This window comes from Castor canadensis, chromosome 5, assembly GCF_047511655.1.
Source record: "Castor canadensis chromosome 5, mCasCan1.hap1v2, whole genome shotgun sequence".
Classification (NCBI taxonomy): Eukaryota; Metazoa; Chordata; class Mammalia; order Rodentia; family Castoridae; genus Castor; species Castor canadensis.
In genome coordinates, this window is record NC_133390.1 from 81,771,083 (window position 1) to 81,798,957 (window position 27,875).

The 27,875-nt window shown below is 36.9% G+C and overlaps 1 protein-coding gene and 1 pseudogene across 18 annotated transcripts in view; one reads left to right on the forward strand and one right to left on the reverse strand.

The window, feature by feature from the left end:
• The window catches only part of Lpp (LIM domain containing preferred translocation partner in lipoma), a 642,244-nt gene that overhangs the window by 359,423 nt on the left and 254,946 nt on the right, over positions 1 to 27,875 (reverse strand). The gene's annotated exons all lie outside the window — the stretch shown is intronic.
• Positions 1,419 to 3,245, forward strand: LOC109699506 (E3 ubiquitin-protein ligase TRIM45 pseudogene; annotated as a pseudogene).

The following is a 27,875-nucleotide window of genomic DNA, read 5'->3' on the forward strand; positions in this document are numbered from 1 at the left end:
ATTAAACAAGAGTCTTGCTAGCACCTAACCTTGAATGTGTGATGCTTCTGCCTCCAGCTCCCACATAGCTAGGATTACAAGCATGGACCACCATGACTGCTGATCTCAGTTTTATAAAGAAGCAACTAGGGATCTCTTTTCTTGTTTCAGACCTTCTTGTTTGCAGACCCTGGTTCCCAGCAGTTGCCTGCTAGCCAGCAGTTGACTAGAATATACTTCTTGTTTCCAAAGAGAAAAATGTCAAGCCAGATCCTTCAAGTGTTGCACTTAATGAGCATAGGGCTTCTAAGATAAGGTGCTGTGAGGAAAGCATGGGGTGAAAGTCTGCTGTTTCCAAAGCCAAAGCCTGTGTACCATCTCAGTGCAACCACAGACCTCAGTCGCAGAGGAAGATCAAGCACTCAAGAGCTATTAATAAAGCAGCACTTGCGTTCCCATTTTGCTCTGTTTTTTGAGTGTGCAACTCCTTTGAGAACTCTCTGGGAGAAGTGCTCATTATCAGGATACTGGATGGGCATTCTGGTTGCCTATCCTCACTGTCATCAAAGTAGCAACCCTTTAATGATGCACCCTATCATGTAAATGGCCTTGACTTAAATTCTTTCCATTATTGTGCCAGATATTTTTAGATTCTGACTCTTATATATATATTATATATATATATATGAATATACATTAGGAAAATTAACCTTCTATTGTTCTTCCACTTTTTTCTTCTATTTCATGAAAAAACAAATCTCTGTTTCTGATGGTAATTAATTTTATAATACACAATGTTACTTGAAAGGAATCACTAAGATTCAAGATAGCGATAACAAAGAAGACAAAAATGTTTGAGGTGATGAGTATGCTAATTAACTTGTTTTGATCTTACATGCATGTGTACATATATCAAAACACATATATCATGATATAAATTTGTGCATTATGAATCAATTAAAATAAGAATTTACAAATAGTAATGAAACACAGTATCAATGATGGTATAGGGAAACCAGCACTCTTGTGTCCTCCTAGTAGTAGAGATAAAAGTTTCCTCAAGAAAATTTGGCAAAAGGTATGAAATACTGAAAAACATAGCTACACTTTAATTTAGTAATACCACCGTTGATAAATGATTCTACAAAAACGTATCTGAACAGTATGCCTCAAAGCACGTTATGGAATCTTTATCACAGTACACTATAATGGAAAAAGTCAGAATACTCATCAACATTCATACATCCTGGAAAGTAGTATAGCTATCAAAATGGGAACTGAGAGGGGCATGAGCGTGTCTGGTATGGGATGCCATGGAAAGGAGGGGGCCCTGCTACTGCTCAGGATCTGTGGATGGTTGTGAGGCACCCTCTTCCTGTTTGCCCTTTTATTTATCAAGAGAGTCCTCATGGTCTCTGTTCAAGTTCTGGAGTCTTTGTCTTTGGGTGGGTTTAACCAGCTTCGACAGTATAGAACTGTCCAGGTCCTTTTCTGATACTGACCATAGACATAGGAAATATGTTAGAAAACAGGAAGCTGCTTCTGGGCTTTGTGCACAAACTCCCCAGTGGGACTGCATTTGGGAACTCAGGCAAGATCCACTGCTCTTTGTGCATAGGGCTTTTCAAAGCCCCCAGGCTCTTGCCTTGTTTGCACATGGTGTGCACCATGTGTCTGGAGAAGCTGGAGCCCTTCTCTGTAGTGGACATACTAGGGGGAGACTCTGACACAAGCTCTGAGGGGTCAGTATTCCAGGAACTCAAGCCTCACAGTCTGCAGCCACAGATTGGCATCCTGTGTCCAGTATGTAATGCTCAGGTGGACCTGCCCATGGGTGGAGTGAAGGCTTTAACCATGGACCACCTGGCCATGAATGATGTGATGCTGGAAAGTCTGCGTGGGGAAGGCCAGGGCCTGGTATGTGACCTGTGCAGCAACAGGGAAGTGGAGAAGAGGTGTCAGACCTGCAAAGCCAATCTCTGCCACTTCTGCTGCCAGGCTCATAGGCAGCAGAAGAAAACAACTTACCACGTTATGGTGGACCTAAAAGACCTGAAAGGTTACAGCAGGGTTGGAAAGCCCATCCTATGTCCTGCTCACCCTGCAGAAGAGCTGTGATTGTTCTGTGAGCTCTGTGACCGCCCTGTGTGCTGGGATTGTGTGGTGGGCGAGCATCGGGAGCACCCCTACGACTTCACCAGCAATGTCATCCACAAGCATGGAGACTCTGTGCGGGAGCTTCTCAAAGACACCCAGCCCCATGTGGAGGACCTGGAGGAAGCCCTGGCTCAGATCAAAAGCATGAACAGTGCCCTACAGGAGCGAGTGGAGACTGTGGCAGCCGATGTCCGAGCATTCTCTGAGGGCTACATCAAAGCCATCGAGGAGCACTGGGACAAGCTGCTGCAGCAGCTGGCAGACATCTGGGTCCAGAAGGAAAACTCCCTGCAGCTGCAGAAAGCACAACTGGAACAGCTGCTGGAAGACATGTGGACTGGAGTGGAGTTCACTGAACACTTGTTGACCAGCGGCTCAGACTTGGAGATCCTCATCACCAAGGGGGTGGTAGCAGAACGACTCAGGAAGCTGAACAAAGTTGAATATAGTGCCCGCCCAGCAGTAAATGATAAGATATGCTTCTCTCCTCAAGAGAAAGCAGGCCAGTGTCATGGCTCTGAAGTCTATGGAGCTATTAATACCAAAGAGGTCGATCCAGCCAAATGCGTGCTTCAAGGAGAAGATCTCCACAGAGCTCAGGAGAAACAGACAAGCTTTTTCACCCTACTTTGTAAGGATGATGCAGGAGAGAGCATGGGCAAGGGTGGAGACAACATACATGTCGCAGTTGTCCCTAAAGACAAGAAAGACAGTCCAGTCAGAACAGTGGTCCAGGACAACAAGGATGGGACATACTATGTGTCCTATACGCCCAAGGAACCTGGGGTCTACACTGTGTGGGTCTGCGTCAAAGAACAGCACCTGCAGGGCTCACCATTCAACGTGACTGTGAGGAAAAAACACCACCCACATCAAGGGGTGTTTCACTGCTGCACCTTCTGCTCCAGTGGAGGCCAGAAAACTGCACGCTGTGCCTGTGGAGGCACCATGCCAGGTGGGTACTTAGGCTGTGACCATGGACACAAAGGCCACCCAGGTTGTCCCCACTGGTCCTGCTGTGGGAAATTTGCTGAGAAGTCTGAATGCACATACTCAAGTGGGCCAAGTGCAGGGAGGAGTCTGCTGAGGACTGTGGCACTCTGATGTCTTCCTGGCCCAGTACAACTTCAGATTTCCCAAGGACCCCCAGAGCTTGAGCAATCCCAAAGAGACTGAGAGAATTAAAAATGAAGTGCCTTATCTTACATTAGTCTTCAAGTACTTCTTTATGTCACTCACTGGTGTATTTATGAATGGTTGTACTTACATGCTTAAGCACATAAGACCTCTACTATATTTTTCTTAAGGGTAGCTTGGCAGTGTTCTTTCTGTACCATTGGGGCTTCCTTCCTATTTTGTACTGGTATGGAACTATCTATGTACTGGTATGTACTATCATGATCCACTGGATCATGGATGTAATTTAACTCCTTCCTTTCTAATGCATTACAACCTTTTTAATTTATCGCTGAGCTGCATATTATTTGAATAGTTCTCTGAGAATAAAAGTTTCCCTTCTTCCTAAAAAAAAGAAAAAAGAAAATTTTGCAAAAGGTATGAAATACTGAAAAACATAGCTACACTTTAATTTAGTAATACCACTGTTGATAAATGATTCTACAAAAACTTATCTGAACAGTATGCCTCAAAGCACATTATGGAATCTTCATCACAGTACACTATAATGGAAAAAGTCAGAATACTCATCAACACGGTATTAGTAAAAAATACATTGCAGTCAGTTACATCCTGGAAAGTAGTACAGCCATCAAAATGATGTTCATCTATATTGAGTGCTTGCTACCTATCAGGCATTATTTTGGACCCTTGGGGAAAAGGAGCAACAAATGAATGAATAACACTCATGAAAAGTGCTGTCCCCACGGAACTTACACTGTAAAAAGTGAAGGATGATAAATAAATAAATAAATGTCCACTGGTAATAAGTACTGTAAAAAAAAAAAAAAAAAAAAAAACATAGGCCAGGTGCTGGTGTCTCACACTTATAATCCTAACTAATTGGAAAAAGAAATGCAGAGCAAGGAAGGTGGATGGAACTGTTAGGGTGGTGAAAGGATGCTTTAGTTTTTTAAAAAGGGGGTTGAGAAAGGCTTCACCAAGGTGACATTTAGGTAAAGACTTACATCTATTGAGTAAATGAATCATAGAGTTTCTAGGAGCAGAACAGAAAAACTGATATATTAAGAAGTGAGGAAAAAAAGGCTATAGAATGCTTATAATACAGTTCTACTTTCCTATAAACTTACGTGTCAATAGAAATTGTCTAAAGCCTATGAGATAGTAAGTATTGTTTTATATTCTCTCATTTCTTGACTTAATTACTATATAATAAGTATGATTTATAGCCATGCATTTTTTAAGAATCAAAAGGAAGATACTTTAAAATGAATTGCAGAATCCACTGAAACTCTGTGTTTAATTTTAATGCATCACTATATTTACCCCAGCTAAAATTTAATGTGCTGTCATCTTTCTAAATAACTTAGCTTGAAATGCTCTTTGAGATTCTCAAGTTACCATTAAAGAGCATGATGGTTCTCTTGCTGTAAATTGGGCAGTATCAGCACATATTTAGATAATACAGAATTTCTGGTACTTCACCAATTTCAACAGTCCTCTAATTTAATTACAGATAGAAATTTTGAACAAAGGTGAAAAACCAGAATGTACTGTATCTAAGCATATTCTATTTCTCTAGTACACGTGGTTTCCACTTGTTGGACAACAATTTCTCAGGTGAAAACATCGAATGGATTTCAAATGGGACAAAAAAAGGAGGAGAATCTGGTACTGAATAATAAGAGTAGAACCATATAGCACTTCTAAATCCACCAAGTTTCATTTGTCTTACAAAACACAGTAATTGCCATCCAAACAATAAACCACATCATATATTTTAACTTCCAAAGGGGGCACTGAAAATAAATAGGGCAATGAGTTGAGCTTAATGCATCAATCTTGAACTATTCAGCTATTGAGATATCTTCAGTCCCAATACTAAAAAGTAGAATTGTCTCAGTTTAAAAAATGAAGTAAAAAATTCATGTTGTGGACAGAGAATGAATCAAGATGACAGGGAAGCAAACGAATAATTTAAAAAACCTTAATGTACTACTCAAAAAAGAATCTAGCAAACAATGACCAGTGTGTTGACAGAGTCTTCCAAAAATATCCATTCCTTTTGGACATAGGTCATCACCCCTGTGGTGGCCATTGAGGACAGAAGCTTAGCCTCCCTCCAATGACAGCCACAGAGCCTGAGAGAGTATGATTTCACAACAAAACACTTCCCCTTCTGTATCTGGCTTGGAGAGTGAACCATCCTCATCACCAATGGCAATGCATTGTTTCTCCCTAACTTAGCTATATCAGAACATATAGTTTGGTCTTTGTTTAATTGTACACCTATTGGTTTCTCCTGTGAGAGTAGAAGATCTTTGAGAGCAGGCTCCTGGCTTTACTAACCTCTATATAAAGCGTGTAGAAAACACAGAAGATGATCAGAAAATATTAGTAGTATTATGACTATAAATAATAAGTAATACACTATACACCTATATCTATGTATTAAACTGAACTGAAATGAGATTGAATGAACACATGTATGTTTTCTGTAGTCAAATTGCCCTCTCCTAAGAGTAATAAGGACCTTTCATCCTACTGACTAAAGGTACAGTAGTACATAAACCCACCAGTTCTAAAATATTGATAGACCATAGGTATTCTGTAATAGCTGAAAAGGTCAGTTATAAAGTAGCTATATAGTTGGGCTTTTTTTTTAATTACATGTTAAATTATTTTACTGAGAGCATGTCTTCAAACTACAGAATTAGGTCCTTATCTGAAGTTAACATTTCGTTTTAGGGATACCCAGTCTCCAGAAATACTGGAACTATCTGCACTATACTTGATCTTTCTTCTGCACTGAAAGATATAAACAGAGATCTTACCAGTCTCTATATTCTATTGAGGATCTAGAAACTACCCAAAATTCTCTAGGAATTTTGAAGAATCAGCTCTGATTCCATATACTAGAGATAGGAATGGAGATGGAGCAGGGAAATGAGGGAAGGAAATGAGAGATAATTGAGCAGAAACTCAAAATTTCAGTGCTTGAGGTGTTGAACCAATCTGACTTGTAACCAAGGGTGTGCTTCAGAATCTTCTGGGCATTCTCTTTTACTACATACATCCAGGCTCCATTCTATAATTCTTAAATCACAAACTTTGCAGTTGAAATCCAGACACAAGTATCATGCAAGGATCCCCCGATGATTCTGATGTATCATTGACCACCATGAAAAATAAGACTGAACAAGTACTGGAGATAACAGGTTACTAAAGAGACAAGAGGTGTGGCAACTAAATGAAATGTATGATTCTGAATAGAATCCTTAACCAGAAATGTGGTATTAGTAGTACAATCTGAGTGTGATCTATATGCTAATAGATTGTATTTGTCCATGTTTACTGCTTGGTTTTGGGTAACTGTACTGTGGTAGAAGATATTGATATTTGAGGAAACTGGATGAAAACTAAATGAGAATCTTTTGTACTATGTTTTCAATATTTCTGTAAAGTCTGAAATTATTTCTGAATAAAAGGTCAAATTTTATTTTTAAATTTTAAGGAAAAAGCAGTCATTGAATTAGTCCAATTATTTCATTTTACAAATGGAGACGTTTCCCACCGCTGTGGTAAATAGTCAAATAGTGTAGTCACACCCAAAAACCCACTGTGACCCGCAATCTCCTCACTTTTAGCTGAAGCCACATTTACAACAGTATACGGCAGATGTAGTGTAAGAAACTGAATGATGAGCCTGCGTTACCCCTACAACTTCAGAAGACCGTGAAGAAGAAAGTAGGTTCTTACTCTTTAGGAGACTTGCAATAGATGAGCAGGAACATTTGGAATATCTTCAACAAAATATAAGATGAATGCAGTTTGGACAGGCTTGTAATCTGACCTTGATGTTCAATACAAGGAAATCCCACAAAACTTCCTTTTCTCCAGTGTTGGCCCCTATTCTCTGTTTTAAGAAAATCCCCATGATCAAGAATGGTTACACAAGGTTAGGGGCCTTCTGTGATTTCTCTAGTCTTCATCTTTTATGCTCTTGAAATTCTTCTCACTGAAAAATCGTTGTTACTATTTATATAAAATGATGCCACCATTACTCACTTTCCTTCAACCCTGCCATTTATTTCATCAAGTCTGAAACTTAGCAAATGCATAAATGCTTTAAAAATAATCAAATAGAGACACTCATTTCATTTCAAGGTGGTTGTTTTTTGGCATGTATTTTTCCCCCCACAGGAATACTGGAGCTGACAGGTACTTGCTCTAAAAATTTACTTCACCACCTGCTAGCTGAAATATTGCTTTCATGGATTTATATTGTATTAAAAGGTCACTGGCTGTTTAAGTCTTAAACAGTTTTAATCATTCTAAAAGTCTCTTAACAGTAAGAAAAGGAAGCTCAGAACAAACAGCAGCAGGGACTCTAATTAAAAGGGCCAATTCATCTAATTTTATTTGGGGTTAATTATTCAGGATTCACTCTTTGATGTGTAAGGAATAGCAATTAGTAATTTTAGTGATTTGAGAATCATTGGAGGTGTAATCAGTTAAAATGACTGAGTGTTTACAACACAAGATGGTGAATTAGTCTCTCTCAGCTGGAGAACAGGAACATTAGGCTCCAAGAGATGAAGGCTAAAGATTTCAAATCCTAGTAATAATAGTCACTTTAAAATAAAGCACATGTCAACAGGCATCTACACTCTGTTTACCCTTAGCTAAGTAAGGCATGGAAGCTTCCTTAAACTGTCTTTTACCAGATCTTTACTTGTGTCACTGTCCCTAACCACTTTCCTCTATTTGGCTTCTGCCACCATGGTAACCATAAATGCATTATATTAACAAAGCAATTCTAAATGCATATACTGTATTTACCATGGAGCTTTTGGTTCCATATCTGTATTTCTAACTGCAGACTCTGTCACCAACTAAAGTCATAATCAGTGCTCAAAATGGAGTTCAGGTCTGCTAGCCCACAGACCCCTTTTGCATCCTTTATTTTTCTACTTATCTCATCACAATTTTCCCAATCAAAAAGACTGAAAACAACTTCCCTTTTTGTCCTAGACATCTACTTTGAATATGATTTAGTATACCACATTTTTCCAATTCTCATCTCCACTGTCACCAAAACTTATTGCATGATTCTCTCATATTTAGATAAAGAAATAATCTTAAAAGGCTCCATTTTTCCTTATCTAGTCCTTTACAATGCAAACTTCCATTTATACCCACCACCATCCAAATAGCCAAAACAATCTTGAAAAAAAGGGCAAAGTTGGAGGGCTCTCACTTCTGATTTCACAACGTTGCACAAAGCTATACTAATCAAAACAATGCAGTACTGGCAAAAGGACAGACATAGACCAATGGACAGAACAGAGAGTGTAAAAGTAAACCCTCACCTATGTAGCCAATTCATGCACTGGCAATCATGTTGACTTTGTAAAGAATTATGGTTTCGGAGTTATTAGGCCTTGGTCAAGGCCTTGGAGCATTTTCTTGGGTCTTCCAAAGATTTGACAGAGTCGCCTTCTAGATAGAAGGAATATTCTAACTGGATAAGCCTCCAATAAGGAAACAGAAATCTGACAAGCTCTGTCCACCACACACTGCCTGGAACACTCTTGTCAGTTTGCATCTTTTGAGATTATTGCTGCAAACAGTAGCTCCGGGGAAGTTTTAAGTATCAGGATGCTCATGTTTTTAAAATGGACACATATGAGCACATACTTAAGAGTTTGGGTATATATGATAGATAATTTGATATATGCATACAATGTATAATGATCAAAGCAGGATAATTAGCATTTCCATCGCTTCCAACATTAATCATTTCTATGTGTTGAGAAACTTGGCATTCTTCTAGTTATATTTAAATATATCATAGATTGTTGAAAGCTATAGTTACCCTTCTATGTTATAAAACACTGCTTTTACATATCTAACTATGTTTTGGTGCCACTTATCTACTCTGTCTATGCCCTGTCCCCATGATGCTTCCCAGTCTGTATTAACCACTGTTCCACTGTCTCCTTTTATGAGAACACTTTCTTTTGGTTGCCACAAGTGAGTGAGAACATGTAGTATTTGTCTTATTTTATTAATTCAAATAAGAGAAGGATCTACAATTGTGTTGCTGTAAAACACAGGATTTCAATATTTTTAGCTGAGTATTTTTCCATTATATATGTAAGCTACATTTTCTATATCCCATCCATTGATAGGACACTTATTTGATTCTGTACTTTGACAACTGTGAACAGTGTTGTGATAAACATGGGAGTACAAGTATCTCTTTGATAGAATTATTTCATTTCTTTCATCTACACACTCAATGATGGGATAACTGGATGATTTTTAAAAAGGTTTTGAGGAATCTCCATATTGTTTTCCACAGAGGCTGCATTAATTTATATTCCCAGCATTATGAGTTCCCCTCTTTCCAAATCCTCACAGCCATTTGTTGTTTTTTTTATCTTTTTATAGTCATTTTATCAGGAGTGAGATTATATCCCACTGTGGTTTTGATTTGCATTTCCTTAATGATTATAAATGTTGAGTATTTTTCAAGTACTTTTTGTCTTCTTTTGAGAAATATCTATTAGTACCATTTTCTAATTTTTTTAATTTCATTATTTATATTTGAGTTATTTGAGTTTCTTATAAAGATACTAATCCCTTTCAGATAAGTAGCTTGCAAATATTTTCTCTCATTCTTCTGGTTGTTTCCTCTGCTGTACAAATGTTTCTATTTGATATGATCCTATTTATTGATTTACATATGTATGTATGTATTTTTGATGGTACTGAGGTTTGAAATCAGGGTGTTCACTTGCTAGGCAGGTTGTCTACCACTTGGGCCATACACACAGCCTTCTTTTTACATTATTTTATGGAGTAGGTCTTGTGCTGTCCCTCCCTCCAGGGCTGGCCTTGGGCCACAATCTATGTATTTTTTATAGCTGGGATTACAGGTATGTTTCACTATGCTGGCTTCTTTGTTTAGATGGAGACTCACTAACTTTTTACCAGCTTGTCTGGCCTGGACACACAACCCTCCCAATCTCTGCCTGTCAAGTAGCTGGGATTACAGGCATGAGACACTGTGTCCAGCCATATCCCACATTTTTTTATTCGTTTACTCATACATGCATACATTGTTTGGGCCATTTCTACCCCCTACTCGCTGACTCCTCCCTCTTCCCCCTACTTCACTTGCTTCCAGGCAGAATCTGTTCTGCCCTTATCTCTAATTTTGTTGAAGAAAAACATAGGCAATAATAAGAAAGACAAAGTGTTTTTGCTAGTTGAGATAAGTTTACCTATACAGAGAGAGAGATTCCCAGCATTGCTTCCATGTACAAATGTGTTACATTCTAAGTTGGTTCATCTCTACCTGACCTTTTCACTAGTTCCTGATCCCCTTCTCATATTGACCTCTGTCGCTTTAAGTTTTCTGTATTAATTCCTCTGCATTGGGGACATCAAATACTATCATGTTTTGGGTTTCCTACCTATCCCCATACCTCCCTTGTGTGCACTCCCCTTATCATTGACCCAAGTCCAACCACATTGCTGCATTTGCCCTAGATCTAAAGACCACATATGAGGGAGAACATACAATTTTTGGTCTTCTGAGCCTGGCTAACCTTGCTCAGAATGATGATCTTCAGTTCCATCCATTTACCAGCGAATGATAACATTTCGTTCTTCTTCATGGCTGAGTAAAATTCCACTGTGTATAAATACCACATTTTCTTAATCCATTCATCAGTAGTGGGGCATCTTGGCTGTTTCCATAACTTGACTATTGTGAATAGTGCTGCAATTTACTTTTGTTGCCTGTACTTCTGGGGTCTTATCCAAAAAATCTTTGCATATACCAATGTGTTGAAGAATTTCCCCTATGTTTTCCTCCAGGGGGTTCAAATTTTCAGGTCTTACATTTAGGTCTTTGATCTATGTTGAACTGATTTTTTTAATATGGTGAGAGATGGGGATGTAGTTTCTTTTTCTTACACATATATATCCAGTTTTCCCAGCACCATTTAATGAAGAGACTGCCCTTTCCCTGATGTATATTCTTCATGTTTTGTCAAAAATCAGTCGACCCTATGAACACAACGTAATTTCTGGGTTCTCTATCAACTCCATTGGTCTGTACATTGTTTTTATGCCAGTGCCATGATGTTTGGATTACTGCAGGTTTGCAATATGTTTTGAAGCCAAGTATCGTGATGCCTCTAGCTTTTGTTTTTTTCCCAGGATTGCGTAGCTCTTCTGAGGCATTTGTGATTCCACATAAATTTTAGGATTTTTTTTCTATCTCTGTAAAAAATGTCATTGGGATTTTGATGGGGACTGCATTGAATTGATAGACTACTTGGCCATTTAACAATATTACTTCTTCTAATCTTGTGAACATGAAATATCTTTCCTTTTTGGTGTGCCCTTTTGAATTTCTTTCATTGGAGTTCCCCAAGTTTTAGTGGAAAGATCATCTCCTTGCTTAAATTTATTCCTAGATATTTTACCTTCCTGTAGCATTTGTAAGTGGGAATTAGTTTCTTGATTTATTTTTCAAGAATGTCCACTTTTGCTAAACCACATACCCAGTAATTTGTGAAACTACCTTCTCCTTCTTTCCTAGACCCTAAGAATTTGTTTACATCTTTCTCTGTATAAGGACTTCTTACTTCATATCTGAACTCAAGCTATGCTAGGAGGCCCCGCTCACCTACCACCCTACACAGCTGTCCTTGGCTACTACCAGACAAAGGTATGTCTCACCCTCTACAGCACTTCTACAGCATTTATCTTAGTGCATACTTTGTGGAAAATTCATGACCCATTTACCTCACTGTAGTATATAGCTTCTTGATGGCAGACATAATGATAATGATAAATTCACGTTTTTACCCCAACAATAGCTCTCCCAATGCCTCACTGAGTTGAGATGAAGAGCTGAGGTATTATTTGGTGAGTGGGAACATGCAGGCATTCCTCAAACACAACAAGATTAATCTCAGCCAATAGCACTACTATATTAAAGTACTTAACTTCTAGTCACACGTAAACAATATACTAGCTATGTGAGCCTGGGAAAATCAGGGAATTCCAGAGTCTCCATTTCTTTGTAAAATAATAATAATAATAACAATAATAGCACTTGTCTTTTATATGTCCAAGTATTGTGCTGACCAAGGTAGATAAAGTTAAAAATGCTTCTAAAACTATGATGTTATACAGGCTAGAGAGAAAAGGGCAAGGAAGAGTAGTAGAGGGGGTTAAACAGACTTAAATACAGTATATTTATAGGTAAAATATAAAATACCAAAGCAAAATGAACCAATGGACACTTAAAAAATGAAAGACAAGAATATAAAATATGTCATGTTAAGGGTAGGGCAATAGTAGAAGGGGGAGGATAAAGACGAGAGCAAAAATAGTTGATATACTTCCTATACAAGTAGGAATATGGAACACTGAAACCTATTGAAGCCATCTTAAGAAGGGGAATGGCGCAGGAGGGAGAATAATGGAAGGGATGAACCAAACCATTTTCATGTTGACATCAAAACAATTCTGCCCTCCCATATAAATATCATATTCTAACAAAAAATGTTTTTAAAAATAAACTATAGTGTCCTTAACAATAACTTAACAATAACAATTAACTTAACAATAAACTCTTCCTTCACAAACATTTAGAAATTCAAATACAAAGTGCAGTTAAATATATGCAAAACCCAATATGGCTCCTAGCCCACCATGGTTCCAAAGAGTTGAGGATAGAAGCAAAGAAACGGAGAAAGAGAAGCAAAAATGCCTCTAACTTAAACAACAGCAAATGAAGTCCTAGCATCAAAACAAGTAAATACTATGTCCTCCCCAAAATGTTCAGAGCTTGAAAACAAACTCTATAAGGAACCTTGGAGTAGCAGTGACTAGCCACGTCAGCTGTCTGCAATTTATTAAAGCTGTCTGCAATTTATTAACCCAACATTTCCCTGGGTCTGGGAGTAGTTCAAGGTCATTTTTTTTTCTTACGAAAAACTGTTCTTAAGCAAACTGGAATACATAAACAAGCTACTGTGACATATGAATTAAAGAAAGGAGTTCTGCCCTCACTGATATAGCATACTAAAATAACAATGACAACCAGACAACAAGATGAACACATCCGAATGCACCTTGCCTCATTCTGGATGAGCTCTTGGTCCACCATGCTCTATATAGGGGTCCATACCCCTATATCTAAACTGGTTATGTCTTGTATCCAATAGGAAAGTTCAAAAGACCTCTGAAATCTATTGGATGCTACTAATATAAGCCTTTTGAATAAGAATAAGGAGTTTAAAATTAAATGGGTCATTCTCATGAAAAACCAACTTTTGTCCAGAGGGAGACAAACCAAGAAAAACATAATTCCATTGAATTTCATTCATTTTATTTTCTTTACTCCCACAGATTAGGAAGTAGTGTGACAGAAGACAATCCCAAATTGTGAAATTTGATGTGTTCTCAGCAGAAGTTCAGGCACTTTGCTATTTTACCCGACCTGGTCTGACTGCGCAAATACATAATTTAGCTGAGTGAGGAACTTGTTCTCCCGTCCTGCTTCATCTGGCCAGCTGCCTCAGAAGACCTTCCATTCCTGAGCTCAATGGATTTGTTCTCCCTTAAATTCCTTCAACAGTAGTTGCACTCCTCGGAGTTTCAAGTTCAGTGAGCTCAGCCTTGGCATTCAAGAATCTCCTTATGTCTCATACTTAAGAGCATTTGTCCCAAGTCCCTTTGCCAAAGACATGGTGCCAGCTCCTTTACTGGCTCTTGAGTCTGCAATATTATGCCACTTCTTATAAATGAACCCATCCTATCAGTTGAGTTACGTCTCAAAGTCCTACTGGTACATCTTTGATTTCATGAATACTAATGGTACAAATGTATAAACTCGCAGAATAGTCAGATTAGAAAGAAATTTAGAACGGAATAAAAAGGTTCACCATTTCAAATGATAATAAACAATGGTGAAACAGTCAGATCTAACCCACCTCCTGCTTTTATAAATAATTTTTTATTGGAACACAGCCGTGGTCATTCATTTACCTATTGTATATGACTACTTTCGTGTTTCAATGACAGAATTTACTATTTGAGACAAACATCACATCATCTACAAAGCCTAAAATATTGACTATTTGGACTTACTGAAAAGGTTGATGAACCTCATCTAGTCCACAAACTCATTTTACACATGAGAAAATTAAGATTCTGTAAGGTTACAAGTTTCCAAGGAGCAAGAAAAATTTTCAAAGCAAGGTATCTAGAGCAGTGTTAGGCATTTGGTTCATATATACTCAGCAAAAACTCATTATCTGTAGCATTCGACAGGAAATTTTTTGTTCCTTTCATATGGAACTGCGCTGAGATGACTTTTTTTAAAGACAACATTGTTGATCTTGAGGAATTCATTTTTCTAAAGCAGAAAATTCACTGCAACATTGTGTCTGTTCGTTTACTATTAGCACAGCCACAAACTACCAAAAACTTCATTATTTAAAACACCACAAATTTATTGTCATGTGGTTCTATAAATCAGAAATCTGTCATGGATATCAGCAGACTACAACCAAGGTGTCTACATGGTTGCTTTCCTTTCTGGAGTTTCAAAAGAGAATCTGTTTCCTTGCCTTATCCAGCACCTGGAGGCTGTCCTCATTCCTTGACCCCTTTATTCATTGTCAAATCCAGTGAAGGCTCAGAAGAGTATTTTCTCACCGCATTTTGTTAACGGTGATGGTGCAGTCTGTGATTAGAAGATCCTGATTTATGTTCTCCAAATGGAAAAATCCAAGCAGAGCACATGGATAGGGTGAGGTAGGATAGCTTTATTGAGAAAAGGAGAGTCACCCATTTTGCCAGGTGAGGAAAGGGAAGAAGAAACAGAGGGCATGGTAGACGCAGGTAGAGTCTGCCAGCAGAGAGAGCGTGCTTTTCTTTTTCAGGTGCCTATAAAGCCTATACTATGAGAGGACAGGCCCAGGAGGTTCCCACCCAATAATGAACTGAATGGGGAGGTTCCCAGCCAGGAGAGGGTGTTCTGGCCCATCCCCAGGCAACCTACATGAGCCCCAAACTTTTCTTCTTTGAGCCTGCATCAATTTCACTTCTAGTGGCCTTTACTGGGCCCAGCCAAATACTCCATTAGAACCACCACATGTTTTATTAGGTGATTAGCAAGCATAACTCGATTTGTAATATAAATTCTTGTTTAGCATGTAAGGTAACATTCACAGCTTACAGAGATTAGGACAAGAGAATCTTTGCAGGCCACTACTATGCCTGCCACAAAATGTCATAAAGGAAGGAGGTCTGAACAAAGTACTAGAAAGCACAGAGGAGAAACAATTCATCAGTAGCAAGGCAAGTGTAGACAAGAGCAGACGCTCTTACATTCATGGTATGCAGCGTCTGGAGTTTTACATAATTTTTTGAGAAATTCTTTGTATTTTAGTAATAATTCTAAATTTAAATATATTGCTTAAAGTAGTTCTATTTTGTTCTATACATATTGTTCTTTTCTTTGTGTAACTATCACCTTGCCTACCACATTTTGGAAAAATCCATATTAGACATTAAGTTTAGGAATTTCAGGAAGCTTGAGTTAGAATTTCAGCTAAACTAGTTACATACTTTTCCCATGGGATGGCTTTTCTTAGCTTTTTTATGGATTAAAAAAAAAAAGTTTTAGAAAGATTAGGAGAGTTCCCAGAGTGGTCCACACCAGATCTAAGGCTCAGAGAAAGTTACTTCATATCTTACAACCTTAAGAAACATTAAACACAAAGTTAGTGCAGGGCTTTCATGGTGGTTTACATAGCAATGCCATATAAAGGAAGCTGATAAAATCTGTTACATTGAAAAAAAAGAATGTGATGCTTTATCAAAAAGTTGAAACCATATACAGCACATACCTGAGATGATGGAAATCATTTTAAGTTTATTTAGCTATTCAGACAAAAAATATACCTGACACTAACAGACAAAATGATATGAGCCTAGACTGTCATGATACAGAAAAAAAATTGTAAGTTTGTTTGGAAAAACTATAACAAGTTTCATAGGACTATATCAACAATAATATATTGGTAGAGAGTAACTGCATTTATAAATCTTAAGGTTTAACAGTAAAAACAATATATAATTACTTGATGTAAGAATGTGAGACTAAGTGCCAAATAACTGGAAGTACTCAAGTAGAGGCAAGAAGGCTACTTGACATGAACATCATAAAAGAGATTCGAGCTTTATAAATGCAAGGAACCCACTTAATAGCTTTTAAAGGCCCTTTCAACACAATGGTTTATGATTCCATGACTCAAAGTACAAGAGCCAATTAATAGCAACAAGAGACTCAGACTGGCTTCTAATGGGAATAGTCAGAAAATACCCTGGATGCTATGACAGGACAGTTATCCTAACTGCAAGCAGGTGCTTACCAAGCATTTTGCATAAAAATAATTCTCCCTGCAAGATCTGGCAAAAAACAACCTTATGTACACAGTACCAGTGACTAACCTAGATGTCCACACCTCCCTGTCACATTGAAAATTAAACTTTTAATATTCATATATTCCCTAAAAGTAATATTGTATCCACTATTAGGCCATGATTCTCCACTGATAAAATAGGTGCTCACGCATCAGTCTACAGGGGACAACGAAGGATTTGAATTCTTGCAAATTCCCCCAGGAATCCATACACTTGCTTCATGGAAATAGCTTATTTCCTTTGGCTTAATGGGTGTGCAAAGTCTAGTAAAAAAGACATGAAAACAAGTGAGCACTATCTGACCTGGCCACTGTTAACTGAGAGGAAGGTGATGCAACAGTATTTCTAAAACTAAGGTGTACACATTTCCATCCTTCACAATGAAAACCAAGTAAAATACCAAATTACCAACATGGAAAATTCCCACCATAAACAACTAGAGCTACACAGAAGAGAAAAACAAGCCATCCAGTCGTAGGAGCTATATGCCCTCCTATTAACAGAAAATATATACACATTCCCACGCAGAACCCTTTCCTTCTGAATAGACCTACAGATGCAGGAAATAGTTTGATAGAGACATTATGTTACTTAGACAAAACTGAACTAGATTATCTGTTTGTTTATTAGATTGTGGCCTTAGGCACATTGTTCTACACTAAGAGCTTTTGACATGAGCCAACACACGCACTCTTTGGAATGAAGGCTTTTGTGATAGTATTTTATGGTACTTAGGCCGTTGAAAAGACTTGTGAAAGCAGTCACACAGGAGGATTAAATCCAATCTTTGGAACCACTTCATTAGGAGGGTCCAGTTTATTTCACACAGCCTTAACTAGGACATGTGAGCTTTTTGCACCTAACACCAAGTGGTTCCAACTTATTCACAGTGGAATTTCTCCTATTAACCCCAACCTACTCATCTTAGTCAGGAACCAAATACCAGATCCTGGTGCCAATGGATGAAAATAAAAGCAGGCACTCTACAAATGCAATTCAACTGGGTTTCATTTCTGTCCGTGACTAAAGGGGGAAATACACTCCTGGTTTTAATTTTATTTAAATTTTAGCCTTAGACATTGTTAAAACAATAAATAAATTCCCAGAATATATCACGCCACATCATGCCTTCTGATTCCACATTATACTTCTCTAATACAGGATCATGGTCCCCACTTGGGTTCTAGTTTGTTGACATTTTTTTTTTCATAGTAAAGCTTTTTCAGCCTCATATAGTATCTTAAGTTAGACCAGCATGTAGAATTCAGAGAGTCTTTTCTCAAGCTTTTCTAATTTTTAAAGGACTCATAACAGTATTTTATTCTACACCAACAGAAATATAAATATGAGATGACCACATATTTCTAGAAACAAAGCCCTCAAGAATGCATTCCAACACCTGCAGCCTTTGTTCCTCGGACATTTAAGGTGTTGAGCTAAGTTAGGAGTGCCTCTTAATCATCTCAGTTATAAAATAGGTATGGTAAATACTTTGTTATCCTTATAGTCAGTGATATATCTACTTTCCTACTATGTTGATTAATGTCTATAAAATAACTTGAAACCATGATGCATCAATGTTGCATCAACTCTCACTATTTTAAAGGAAAGGTTCTTTGTACTAAAATTTACAGAAAACAATAAGGCACACTTACTGTTTCTTTTTGCTAAATCACCCATTAACAGAATCATTTAACTGTACAATAAAACCTTTTGCAAATTTAGAAATATTCTGTTCTGTTCAGAGTTCCCTAGTGTGGCTACTGATTTCAAAGGGCAATTCAGAGAGAATATTTAAGGAGTATCTTATTCAGTCTTTTGGTATTAGATGGACAAACTTGAATTCAAAGTAGCAGTGCCATTCTCAAGGGCACACAGATAATTTGTGAGAAGACCTCTGAACAATCTTCATATTTTCACTTCAACCGCAGAAAGTGTAAGACCTTTACCTTGGGATCCTTTCTTTATGGCATTTATTCAGACTAAAACCAAATACAAACAAACAAATCAGCAAAAATAAAAAAGTAAAAGCTGACATAACCAAAAAGTTACTGTTGATTTTGATAAATCAAAACATGTCTGTAAATTCATGAAGTAATTGTTCATTTCTAAAATTTTTCTTTTCTTAAAATGAGGACTCACTATGGAGCCCAGACTAGCCTTGAATTTGGAATCCTTCTGCCTCAGCCTCCCAAGTGCTGCAATTACAAGCGTACGCCACCACACATGGCTATTTTCTAAACATTTCTATCATAGAGTATGCAAAACTAAAACTAGAATTTTTCCATAACTAATTTAGTCAATGTGCAGGACATGATTTCATCAAGCTGCTGCTATAAAATTGTCAAGCATCTCTTCAACACTACTTCCTTGCATACAGACATTCCGGTTTCACAAAAAACATGTATGAACATGAGAAAGAAACATAAGGAAAGTGTTGACAAAGACAAAACATGGACACATAAACCAGGACATTCTCCTGATCTCAAAGTGGGAAATATTAAATGAACAACCAGTTTATATTATTATGAAGAAAACAGGTATGCCCTTAATCTGATTCTGTTAGTTATCAGATATTGAGGTCCAGAACTAGGTTTGGTATGGAATATTGTGAAACACGGTCTCTTCTTTGAAGTCCCCTTAGAGTAGGTAAGTCCCCATGACAATAGATTTCAAGAACTTTCTCTTGCATAGTTTTTATTTTAAAAAGAGAAAGCACGTTTAAGAGAATTAGTTTGGAAAATGGTAATACTAACAAAGCAGGTTTCCTGGAAAAGATAATGTGGAATAGGAAATGTACTTTTCAGCAATGGAATCAGGAAGCAGTGTACAAATTCTTTTTTCTCACTCCTATTAGTGAATTAGTTCATGACATAGTAATTCAGGAAGCTTTTGTGGAGATGTGCTGTAATACCAGGCAAGGAAGTAATATACCACACTTTATATGTGTTGTCCCTCCTTCCTTATCCTTTTTTACTCCACTGTTCTTGGGTCTCTTCATTTCAGGTTAAGTGCATAAGCTTTTGTCTTAGGCTCCATTTTCTAGGTAATCTGGTTAAAATCAAATGCCTTGCTTGCTACACAGAGACTCATGTCCTAGGCTTAGGAAATGTTAGAAATCACTATAATGAAGTACTGTATGCATAAAACTGAGTCTTTTCAGTAGCTTTAATTAAAATGCTTTCTAAATTGAGACAACAATCCTGCTTCAAATAGAATACTAGGTGAAACTCTAGGTAATTTAAGAATATCAACTGTTTGGACTTCAGTACAAAAGAATCACTAATATGAATCTACTTTATCTTACTAGATAACTATGAAAAACTCAGGAACAACTTGGGGCCTCTCTCAACCAAAGAAGCTACCTAGAGCTTAAACTTTTGTCCAGTGACACTAGAATGTCATGCCTCAAAGCCAAGGCTACAACCAGAAAATAGAGAAATGGGGGGGGGGGAGAGGCAAGAAGTGCATTCTTGAATTTGTCTTCCATCAAACAGGATCTCCTATGCTTATGTAAAAGCCACATGATCAATAAATATCTTGCTAAAGAAATCTCCTAAGATGTTATTCATGGTTGAGAGAAATCTTTAGGCACACCTACCAAGATTATCTTTAAAACAATCCAGGGTGAAGGAAAGGAATAGGTATATATAGGAAAAAAAAAGACTGCCATGAGTCAATCATTGATGAAGCTGGGAAAATGTTCATGTACGTACATTGCAGTATTCCTTTTACTTCCGTGTTTGAAAATTTCCATAGCAACCATAACAAAATGTTTAAAAATTGAAAATTATATATACCTTATAGTTATGATAGCAACCCTCCACTACCCTAAAGAAGGAAATACAGTCTCACTATGTTCACTTCATTTCTTAGTTAAAATACACTGCCCACTTGTTTCATAAAATAAACAATAGACAAATCCTCAAAATGAAGAAAAAGTGTATCTTCAAGCTAGTTATAGTCAATACATTTAATGGTTCACGTGGATTAGAAGAGCTTTAGATTTCTACTGAATTTTTTTTTAACAAATATACAATTTACTCCACATACAAGTTCTCCTTCAATTATCTCTTTATAAGTTTAAAAAGATGCCTAGTGGTTCAAAACTAATTGTGCCACTATGGTTCATATTTACTGGAAATTGTTTGCACTGGAAATCTAACATGTGAATGTCTGAGGTAAGGGTACAAATACAGTATTTGCATTTGCCTAAGGAAATGCACTAAAAATATCAGTACCAATATGCTACACATTGTTATCAATAATAATGCCAATCATTATGTGTATAGCATCCATTCAGCAACCTTGAAGAACCAGGGGAACACTACCCAGAGTTTAATTCTCAAATCAGAGCCCTGAGGTGCAGGTGTTGGGAAAACTGACACATAAATGGCATGATTCCAAACAAGGGAGCATTTCATAGGTTTAGACTCACCCTAGTGAAGAGGTAGTTTCTGCTCTCTGTAGGGAAGCTACCTAGGCAAATTGTGGTATTTTAATGACTTTTCCTTCCTTCACAAAACACGATATAATTAGAATTAGATTGGCACCCAAATGTCTTCATATCCCAGTAAGTTTTTCCTTTGTAAAGAAATTCTTAAAAATTACCTTAGTTTACTGTATACCAATATGGCAAGTTTACAAAAAGGAAGTTGTAGAGTAGGAAAATATCTTAATGCTATGGCAACTACATCTCATGTTTTACAAATATTTTTTTTGCTAGATCTCCTAGGGACAGTATTGTCCTAGCTTACGGTCAAGATTTCAGCATATTCTGAAGAAGTCAGAAATTCTAGGGTGACTCCGCTACTCCAAGTCTACTAGCAAAGTACACTTTGAATATTCTTATAGAAAACCAAATAACTCTTTTTAATGGTTTTCAAAAAATTCTATTCTAAGTGTAAAGGTCTGTGACTCTTAAATAAATTCCTGATATGGATACCAAGCAGTAGACCCAGAATTTCTGAAGAATTAATGCAGCTACAAAGGCTACCTAGATACTCCTGCAATGAATAACTCCAACACTGGCTACTTACCTCTCACCTATTCCTCAAAAGATTCAGGAAGTAAGTGACTGCCACATCCGCTCTACAGCAATCTTAAAATTACCATGTCACTCACTTGCCTTTCTTGGACTCTTACAACTTACTTCCTTTCCTCATAAATCAATAGGGATTTCCTAATGCCCCAGCTCCATTTGTTTAGCTTATTTATTTGCTACTTGTGCTCACATTCTACTTAAACTCAAGGTTGGTTCTGCCATCAATGGCCAATAGAAATAGTGTTTCCACAAAATATCATGGAATTTTCACACCTTTAGACATATCTACACACATCAGTCCTCATTCTGACTCCTCTAACCTAAATGATATTCAGAATGAACCAGTCTCTTAAGCCTAGCACAAAGGTCATCTCCTCCGCTATCTTTTGGCAATTTCTCCTCTCATTTCCTATTTTATTGCATTCACATAGTAAGATATCTGTGTGTTTCTAAAAGTGTTATCACTCTTTATGTTATAATCATATCCACTCAACTGAAAGCTCCTGACAGTACAAACTACTATGTCCCCATAACAGTTTTTCAGATATATTTGGCCACACTTAGAATTGGATGTTCATTTTACAGTGAGTTCTAACACATAAACATGCAAATGTACATGCATACACACATGAACAAATGAAAAGTTTCCCCAAATAGTACTTATCTTACCTACATGCTTTGATGTATAATCTACAAATTGGTTCTGACTCACTTTGATCTAACAGTTCCCATGATCCAAAGTACAAGGTCTCTTACATAATGTTAACAAATGCCAAATGAATGAATGAATGAATGAATGAATGAATGAGTCACCTAACAAAAAACAGATTTGCATTTACTTTTGAAAAACCACATTTGTCAAATGTAGTTTTGTTGTTGTTGTTGTTGTTGTTGTTCCCTAAGTAAAGAAAGTATCTTTAAAATGCTGGAAAAAACTAGTATCCCTTTATAAGCTAAGTATTGATAAACAGTTTCACTATATCTAGAGTAAATCACATTCATTTTTGCCCTAAAATGTCACCAATATTTCCTCTCTTATTCTCTAGTTAGTATATCAGGATAAAGAGTTCATTTTCAAATCAAAGTATCATACTTACTGTTTTCAGTTACATTCTATTCTTATATAGAGCAAGTGATTGATAAAACTCTACTGACTCAAATCTCATATATGGACCAATTATTTCATCAACCAAGGAAATCAAGTATTTCACTACTCTTCTTCACAGTGTGTTTTATTTCTTCTAGACACTAATCAAGTCTTCTTATCAGAAATGTAGAAAAGCTAATCTTTAGTTTCAAGAAAAATCATGCTTCTGGGTGTGTTTTGATTCCATTTTTACATGAACCTTTTAAGAATCTTATATAGAAACACAGGCAATATATCTGGCCAGCACCTCCTTTTTCCTCTCCCTGTTGGCAGTAAGGAGTTTGCTACTCCTATTAATGTCTTGAGATATCACTGGGTTTCCAAATAAAAAGGTTGTCTCTATAAACTGACATAAAACCATCTAACTTGACAAAATATTACCTATGCTATCTTTTAAACTGTCCTCTACTCTAGTTTTCTGGCCCTAAAACAATGACTCTGTTCTAGATCAGATACTGGAAATACAAACAAAAAAACAATTATTAGTAATTTTGATCATCTGACTTGGAAAAAGAATGTGTCTTCAAATGTTCATGACTAAGAGAGGTTGTTTTGACAATAACTTCTCAGGAATATCTTCTAGAATACAGGATAAGCAGTTAGCTCATCCTTGTATATAATGCAGAACCCAGAAATTATTTTCAAGTAATACAAGTAAAGATATTACATGTGTGCTCAAAAATTTTAGCAATTAAGTTTATCTCAAATTGCAAATTCCAAAAGCCTACAACAGAAATATTCTTAAAAATATTTGAGTCCTAAAACATATCTCAAAGAGATATGCAAGGATTTCATAGTGAAAACTTGCTGAGGAATATAATAGGTCGCAATGTCATCAGCCGAGAATGTCAGTGGCTTTGGGCTTACATTGTTAACTCCTATACTGCATGGCAGGTCAAAGCATAAGCTATGAAGCAATACTACCTGGGTTGCTATTCTAGCTATCACCTGCTACCTGCCTAACCTTGGACAATTTATGCAACAATTTCTTGCCTCTTTACTCACATGTAAAATTTGACTTATAAAAATTTTCTAACAATCAAGTTAGATAAATGAAAATATGTAAAAGAGTGTCCATAACATAGTAACTGTTTGAGAAGAGTTAACCTATTCCAATACCCTGGCTTCCATTATATTACATAAATTAGAAATATATAGAATAGGAAGAACAATGTGATATCGTAGAATGAATATGATATTTTAGCTTAAAATGTGAGTTAGAATCCCTACAGCTTTACTTGCTATATTTATGACCCATTTTTGGGGTCACAGTCTCATCTGTAGGATGCAAAGAAATACCCATAAAATGCAATAAGAAAACCAAAATAATTTTCAGCTAAGGAATCAGGGAGACTTAATGGAAAGGCACTGTTTTGAGAAATATTGTAGAATGGATATGTAGAAGTATAAATGTTGAAATTTTCTTCTAGCAGAGGAAACCATTTAAAGGAAAACACAAAGAAACAACACAGAAATGGTGTTAGGAGAAGCAAGTCGAGTTGGGGCTAAACAAGCAGATTAAAACAGCAAAGGACCACATTTCTTTGGCTGGGTTGGTATTTCTTCCCACAGGCATTACAGATACATTCAAGATTTGAGTAGGTCAATGAAAAGATCAGGTAAATACTGTAGACAAAACAGAGTGCAAATTGAGGTATGCTTCTAGATCCAGGGCCTGGAGATAAAAACTATCTGAATCCATTAAAAATTTAAAGTATGACAAATCCAAAGAATGGCTAGCTACTGAGGAGGCAGAAAGCAGGAGGATCACAGCTCCAAGCCAGCCCGAGACAAATAGTTAAGAAGATCCTATCTTGAAAAAACCCATCACAAAAAATGAAGGGTCGGTTAAGTGGATTAAGTGGTAAGAGCATCTGCCTAGCAAGTGTGCAGCCCTGAGTTCAAACCCCAGTGCCACAAAAAAAAAAGGAATTAGAGGAAGCAAGATGTGACAGACAACAGAGATGATGGAAAAGTAGAGGTTTGTTCTCAACACCTAAGGAAGAAGGAAGAGTGGCAGAGGCTAGGCAGTGTCAGAACATACAATGCAGAAAGGCAAAGTCTCCTCAATAAATGGTGTGGGGGGAAAAGTGGATAGCCACTGTGAAAAAAAAAAAAGAAGAAAGTAGATACATCTTTCTTATCATATATACAAAAATCAACTCAAAATGGATAAACGATTGGATACTGTGAAACTACTAGAAGAAAATGGGAAATTCTTCAGGACATTGTCCAGCTGAAGATTTTTTTAATGATTCCAAATACACAGGAAAAAAAATTGACAAAAAAGACTATGCCAAACTAAAAGACTTTTGTATACAAAATAGGAGAAGGTATTTGCAAAGTATTCAGCTAACAAGGGATTAATATCCAGAATATAAAAGGAAACTCTAAAAACTGAACAGCAAAAAGAAAAAAAACCCAATGAAAACAAGTGGATAAATGACTAAAAGAAGACACATAAATGGCCAACAAGTATATGAGAAAAATGATCAACATAACTGATTATCAAGGAAGTCCAAATCAAAACCACAATGAGATGCCATCTCACCCTAGTTAGAGTAGTTAATATAAAAAGACAAATAATAAAATATGCTAGTAATGATGTAGAAGAAAATGAATTCTCCTACAGTGTTGGTGGGTATGTAAATTTATGCAGCCATTATGGAAAACAGTATGGAAGTATCTTAAAAAACTAGAAATTAAATTACCAGATGAATCACTAGTGCCATTTTGGGGAAATTTCTAAGGGAATTGACATCAGTACATTGAAGATAGATCTGCAGTCTCATATTTACCAGTGTGCTGTTCACAATAGCCAAGATTATGGGATCAATCTAAATTTCCATCAAAAGTTGACTAGATAATGAAAATGTGGTGTATATTTACAATGGGATTATTTTGAACTCCAATAAAGAGTGAAATCCTCTCGTTGCAGCAATATGGATAGACCTGGAATGACACTGTGTTAAGGAAGTAAGTCAGGCATAGAAAGGCAAACACTGCATGTTTGCATTTATACATGAAAGCTAAAAAGTGAAAAGTTACCAAAGTGTAGAAAGGGTGTGAGGGAGGGAAAGGTAGAGAGAGAATGGTTAAATGGCTACAGATGTGCATTTGGGTAACTATAGTTAACAACAATTAATTAAATGCTTCAAAATAGTTAGCAGGATTTTGAATGTTCCCAACACAAGGAAATGATAACTATCTTGAGATGACAGATATACCAATTATCCTGATCTGATCATTATACATTGTACACATGTGTTGAAATATCACACAGTACCACATAAATATCTAATTAATATATGTCAACTACTAACACACTCATAAATTATTTTTTGCAGTGCTGGGAATCAAATCTAGAGTCTCATGAATGACAGGCAAGCAATCTATAACTGGGTTATACCTTCCAATATTTGGGGGGGGAAGAAGAGGAGCAAGAGATAAAACCAAAGAACCCCAAAAATGTTGACTGACCTAAGAAGGAATATTAAACACCCAACCACAATTTACTTACTCCAGGTGACATCACACAAAAGAGAACTATGTTCACATATGGCCATGTGGGGCTAACTTAATTTCAGAAATGAATTTGGAGTTTAGGATTAAGAAAGGAACAGAATCAAGACAGGGTGGAGTATTGAAGAAGAGAGATGTAAGAGAATTAAAAAGTGAATAAGGAATGGTCAAACAGGGATTTTTCCTAGGGCACAGAATAACTAAATCCCAACAAGGTAAGGGACAACAAAGCTATAGTTTCAGTCCCATGATATGAATCATGTGCACTATATGGTGCAGAAAGTGAAACAGGGGCCAATGAACAAATGTTGACTCAGGACTTTCAAGGTTGGGGACAAAAGTAGTAGATGTAAGACATTCTTTTATAATGTCCAGAAGTAAGGAATAGGTAGAAACCACCCAAGGTCATTTTCTTACTTGTCGCTTTTCCTTTTTAATACTTGTCACATAAGTAAAAAGAGAAGAATATATCACCCCTAAACAACAAAAATAAATAATAAACTCCCAAAGAACTGGTCTGCATCTTAGCTGACAATATGGAGTGAGCAGACAATGCCTGACTTTGTCATTCAGCAAGTAAGGTCTTTCTGGGGAAGAGAGGAAATAGAGGTGATGGAGATCAGTCAGCCAAACAACCATCTCAGAGAACAAATACTATCCTTTTAAAGTAATTCTACAGTATCAGCCTATCTCCCCTTGAACAACACATGATATATTGCTAGGCTTAGAGAAAAAGAATAGGGAGCAATATCCACTGATAACAGTAAGGAAACTTAACTAAAGTCAAGAATATATCTCTTCTTGATGGTTAAGACTTGAAAAGCTTACACTTAGTTCTACTGGCCCCTCTTGAAGAAGGTCACAGACAAACCATACCACCTTTATAGAAAGATACACAAAAGGCTTAAAAGAAGAATCCCTGGAACACAGGCTACTAGTAGAAGAGAAAACTGAAAGGGAATGAGTAGACAATAAAGTCCCTTATTTATCATTCCAGTTGTATTTCACTCATCCCCACTCAGTTATATAACATCCATTGCCATATTTTGGACCATGCTGAGCAAGGAAAATACACTAAATAAATGAATTACAGTCCTCAAAAACAACTCTGATCTTTTTCTCCCTTTTCTTCTTTCCTTTCTATTTCTTTTGTGGGGTGAACAGTATCTCATTGTATAGTCAAGGCTTCCCTCAAACTCACAATCCCTCTGCCTCTTCCTCCAAGGTGCTGAGATTATCCTGTTCACCATCATGCCTGGCTATACCCTGGTCTTGAACATGTCAGATTACCTCTTGTCTATGAGACCCTGCACAGATAATTCTCTCTGTCTGAAAATTAGTCCCTATGATTTTACTTATTATTAT